The following is a 6,000-nucleotide window of genomic DNA, read 5'->3' as shown; positions in this document are numbered from 1 at the left end:
GAAATGTGTCTTACGCATTTAACCCAACCCCTCTGAATCAGAGAGATGCGGGGGGCTGCCATAATCGACATCCACAGCGCTCGGGGAACAGTGGGTTAACTGCCTTGCTCAGGGGCAGAACGACAGATTTTTACCTTGTCAGCAAGGGGATTCGACCCAGCAACCTTTCGTTTACTGGCCCAACACTCGAACCACTAGGCTACCTGCCGCACAAGGTGCCAGCCCTCCTGGGCAGGTGTGCAGGTTTTTGCACCAGCCCTACTCTTAACACCGATTCAGCAAATTGAGCTCCCAGTAACCAGCTGATTACTTAAATCAGGTGTGTTGGAGTAGGGTTGGAACAAATTCTGCACATGTCTTGGGTCAGTTAGGGTCACCACTTTATTTTAAGAATGTGGAATAATAGTAGAGTGATTTATTTCAGCTTTTATTTCTTTCATCACATTCCCAGTGGGTCAGATGTTTGCAAATAGTAAATGAGTGTTAGGTAGCATTGCCTTTAAATTGTTTAACTTGGGTCAAACATTTTGGGTAGCCTTCCAGAAGCTTCCCACAATAAGTTGGGTGAATTTTGGCACATTCCTCCTGTAACTGAGTCAGGTGTAACTGAGTCAGGTTTGTAGGCCTCCTTGCTCGCAGATGCTTTTTCAGTTCTGCCCACACATTTTCTATGGGATTGAGGTTAGGGCTTTGTGATGGCCATTCCAATACCTTGACTTTGTTGTCCTTAAGCCATTTTGCCACAAGTTTGGAAGTATGCTTAGGGTCATTGTCCATTTGGAAGACCCATTTGAGACCAAGCTTTAACTTCCTGATTGATGTCTTGAGATGATGCTTCAATATATCCACATAATTTTCCTGCCTCATGATGTCAACTATTTTTTGAAGTGCACCGGTCCAGCAAGCAAAGCAAACCCACAACATGATGCTGCCACCCCCGTGCTTCACAGTTGGGATGGTATAAGCCTCCCCCTTTTTTCCTCCAAACATAACCATGGTCATTATGGCCAAAAAGTTCTATTTTTTTTTTCATTCTATTTTTGTTTCATCAGACCAGAGGACATTTCTCCAAAAAGTAGATCTTTGTCCCCATGTGCAGTTGCAAACTGGTCTTTTAATGGCAGTTTTGGAGCAGTGGCTTCTTCCTTGCTGAGTGGCCTTTCGGGTTATGTCGATATAGGACTCGTTTTACTGTGGATATAGATACTTTTGTACCTGTTTCCTCCAGCATCTTCACAAGGTCCTTTGCTGTTCTGGGATTGATTTGCACTTTTCGCACCAAACTACGTTAATCTCTAGGAGACAGAGAGACAGTCTCCTTCCTGAGCGGTATGACAGCTGCGTGGTCCCATGGTGTTTATACTTTCGTACTATTGTTTGTACAGATGAACGTGGTACCTTCAGGCGTTTGAAAATTGCTCCCAAGGATGAACCAGACTTGTGGAGGTCTACAATTTGTTTATGAGGTCTTGGCTGATTTCTTTTGATTTTCCCATGATGTCAAGCAAAGAGGCACTGAGTTTGAAAGTAGGCCTTGAAGTACATCCACAATTTTGCTCAAATAATGTCAAATTAGCCTATCAGAAGCTTCTAAAGCCATGACATCATTTTCTGGAATTTCCCAAGCTGTTTAAAGGCACAGTCAACTTAGTGTATGTAAACTTCTGATCCACTGGAATTGTGATACAGTGAAATAATCTGTCTGTAAACAATTGTTGGAAAAATTACTTGTGTCATGCACAAAGTAGATGTCCTAACCGACTTGCCAAAACTATAGTTTGTTAACAAGAAATTTGTGGAGTGGTTGAAAATGAGTTTTAATGACTCCAACCTAAGTGTATGTAAACTTCCGACTTCAACTGTAGATGGCTATCTAGCCAGCTAGCTTTGTAGCCATGGATTGTACACCTTCCATTGTTTAGCTAAGTAGTTAGCTAGCTATACACCTAGCTAGCTGGTTGATGTTTTCCTTTTGCAACAGGGCAGAGGAAAGCAACATTCAACTCCACATGCTGTTTACGTTGTTATCCATACTAAATAAAGCACTTAAGCTGCACCTTTAACTTTTTCACTTAATTGAAGAGGGGAATTCACCTTTAAGTCAGTTGCACAAAACATTTTAAGTTAAAGAAACTTTAATGGAAAAGATAAGGGGGGAAATTAACTTCATATGTTTTATTGAGCCCAGGGCCTGGTTGCATAAAACATCTTAAGGGTTACCCTTAAGGGTTTACCTTAAGGAATCATTTTCCCTTACCCAAGGGAATTGTTTAAGGCCATTGCATAGAGCCCCTCAAATATTTCCTTAGTTCAAAGCATACATGAGGGGTTTTATGGTAGTTTGAAGGCATGTATGGCAGAAAGAGTATCTGGTTACCATGGAGATGCCTGATTCACTACATAAATTACTCCTCAAAGAGATTGCTATCATTTTGTGAGATCGCAAAATAAAACTTCTACAATCAAGACAGGATAACCAAATTGCTTCAGAAGATAATAAATCATGTTTCTTGTAGTCACTTTCTAGTACATCAAGTTAGCTTACAGAGTACCTATAGCAAACTAGCCAGCTAGCTTTGTAGCCATGGATTGTGCATCTTCAATTGTTTAGCTAAGTAGCTAGCTGGTTGTTTTCCTTTTGTAACCACCCCATGTGTACCCTTAACCTTTTCACTTAATTTACGGGGGAAATTCACCTTGAAATGTTTTGTGCAACTGACTTAAGGGGAAATTAACTTAATGTGTTTCATGCAATTGGGGCCCAGGCTCTACAGTGCTACAATTTTGGGGGGCATGTGCTACTAAATATTTTGCCGTTCTACCTGAAATTTTTATTTGGGAGCACCAGTGCCCCTACAAAACAATCACCCAGGTAATAACTGTTTTAGTGATTTTTTATTTATTTTATTGTCTCACAGCCTCAGTAGTATGCAAACTTATTGTGGCACAGAAAGAAAGAAAAAGGGAGCGCTTATTCAGGAAATTAGATTCAAATGTAGCTAGGATTCAAATTGGCCCAATGTAGGCTATATCTCAGTCTTACAATATATTTTTTGATGGTGCTCCTAAACCCTGAATTTTGTAATTGCTGGCAATTCTTATTATTAAAGGGGAAATCTGCAGTTACTACATCACTTTTTGGACTTATAAATTAATTATGTAAACCTATTGATTATTGAAGCGTATAACTTAGAAATTCCCCATGAGCTTAGTTCTACTGTCGTACCCCATCAGAAGCCATAATATTAGCTTGTTTTTCCAATATTTGTAAACAAAGTAAATGTAAAAAAAAAACATAGAGCCTCAAAACATGGTTTAAACTATTATTTCGATATAAGGTATGGTCAGTCCTTGCATCCATAACTCTGTCTATCAATTTGAGTGTGGTTATATTTCCCTAGCCGCATCCCTCAACCTTTTACCGAAACAGTGACGTTGAGAAAGCTTTGTTATTGTTTTAACTGTGGCTTGCCGCTTTAATACCCCCCCAAAAATGCATTGTGCTCCTACATTTGTGTGCTCCTACATTTGTGTGCCCCTACATTTTTCAACTTAGGAGCACAAATTCTGAAGGTAGGGTCCTTGAAACTTCTAATGATATACAGTATATAATCAAGTTGCTGGTTATTATTTGTTTGAATGCATACGATTGTAATGAAAGACAACAGGCCAAATTCTGTGTTCTATACCAGTGGTTCCCAACCTTTTTTGATTACTTTCCACCATCTGAATTTTGCTCTGCCCGGAGTACCCCTGAAGTACCCCTTTTATATGCATTTTACCAGTAGGTCTCATGAGTCTTCTCAAGTACCCCTGGTTGGGGGTTCTATACTATCTGCCCTTCTATACCCTTCTACGTGCCTTCCTAGACATTAGAGGGCACGCATTTGTCATGGTTATGATTGCGGTTATGGTTGTGGTCCTGCAGCTATCACGTTGTAGCTATTTAAGTGCACGTGCAAATACTCTGAGTGCATTGTCGGACATCATGTTCAGCTGCGGTGCTGCTTGTGGCTAAAGTGTGTTTGAAAGATATGTCTCTGTGTATCTCTGAGCTGGTTGATCCCAGTCTGGAATCTGTTATCTGGCCTCCTGTCCCAGGTGAGAAGAAGCTGGACGGGGTCACAAGGTTGTTCAGTGTCCTACAGGACCTGCAGGACTCCCACACTGCAGTGGAGGAGAGGAGGTCAAAGAATATAAACTTTCTCCTGGAGCTGCAAACGTAACAGAACGTCAACTCAACAGGCAGTTTTCAGGCCTAGGATGTCCCAAATGATACTCCCTCATCCCCTCTATAGTGCATACAAAGATATCCCAAAAATGCATACAAAGATAACCCAAACCCATTACCCCCCCTCAGTCCCCACCTTTTATCTCTAGAATGTTCTAGCATTCAGGTCCAAAAAGTAACTTTCTGAGCACTTCTACAATGGGCAAATATGAATGGAAGGTTTCATTCAAATCAAAAGGTGTACTGTCAAAGTGATTCAATTCAAATGGATTTACTGTACCCTAGACTTTTTACATGAACTTGTGAATATGATGCTCTGGAACAGTATAAACAATTCTACAGACGAGTAGGAAAATGCATTTCAGAGGACAGATTGTCTGTATATGTATGCAAATTAATTGTTGAAGTGTTAAAATTGAGAATGAATGGACCCCTGAAAGATTATTCTCAGAAATGTGAAGTGGAAGATATTGTCATCCCTTTATTAATGTTGCCATTCTGTGTAAATTCTGACCTTTTTTTATGTGTTAGGTTTTTATTGTATGTGTGCATATGTTCTTATAAATCTTATACATTTATATTGCACATTTGTATATGCAATTTTTTTTCTGTTTCACCAGGTGAATGTAAAATGTCGGACCATTAACATAGTTCATTGTTATTAACCACTAGGTGGCTCAGTTGCATAAGTATGCTTGTGAAGTGCTATACAGCCATGCTATACAGTATGGTGTAAAGTGAGGTTGCACCTAGACGCTGATCTTGGGTCAGTTTAGCATTTTCCCCAATAATGGTAAAAGGATTGCGGGAGGAGAATCTGATCCTAGATCTGTACCTAGGCAAAACTGTACCCTGGAGCTGTACGGTATACAGGGTTGGTGTACTTTATACTGTATCTTTCCAGGAAGAACCAAATGGTTAACTACTTCCATGTTGCATATCAACACATTTTGTGTAAAGCACCTGCAAGTACAGTTTGAAATTCCAGTTCTCTCTAATAATTTGAGAATTATCTAAATGTATTTCAAACCAGCTAAACAGTGGACACCAATATGGTGCTGGCTTGTATTGTGACTGTGTGGATATAGATAGGCAATACTTTATACAGTTCTTTACACACAGAATGAATTCATTTCAGATTTAATCAAGTGCAATGTATATTAGATTATAAAAATGGAAAATGTGTTGCTTTACATGTGACCAGAGTACATGCTTAATTAACTGCGTGCAAGGTCATTAAAAACTACTTGTATTGTATAAAAAAAACTCTAAACATCTAGTCAACATTGATATAAAGACATTTGCTTATCAAAAGTTTCAGTCAACACTCTTAGTTCTGTATAGTGCTTTCAGTATGCCTATCTTATTACTCAAATGTGGGTTGACTCACAGTATTACAGTTGACTTACAGTGGCATATCAATACCTGTCACTCCTCGTTGAATGACACAATGCAGTATCCCAAGTCAGACAATTGTTAGCGAAATATTACAGAAACATGCATTAAATTACGGTAATCAAGGCTCATGTAGTATCTGTTTGCATAGTTTGGCTAAAGTCCAGATCTTCAGCCCTACAGAAAGAATGTACTTCCTGTTGTGGTTTCAACATCTCATGGAAACAAGAAACATCCAAGCCCCTTTGCTCCCGCTCTCCTCACTCAATTTCAAGCAGAGGTGGCTCCGGAGAGGGCCTTGCCGGTTCTGACACACCCTCACTAGTCCTAGCACCACCATGAAACAATTGATAAGTACATACATGTACACCATT

This window comes from Salvelinus fontinalis, chromosome 2 (genome assembly GCF_029448725.1).
Source record: "Salvelinus fontinalis isolate EN_2023a chromosome 2, ASM2944872v1, whole genome shotgun sequence".
In the NCBI taxonomy this organism is placed as follows: Eukaryota; Metazoa; Chordata; class Actinopteri; order Salmoniformes; family Salmonidae; genus Salvelinus; species Salvelinus fontinalis.
The sequence above is the reverse complement of the archived record's forward strand: the minus strand, read 5'-3'. Positions refer to the sequence as shown.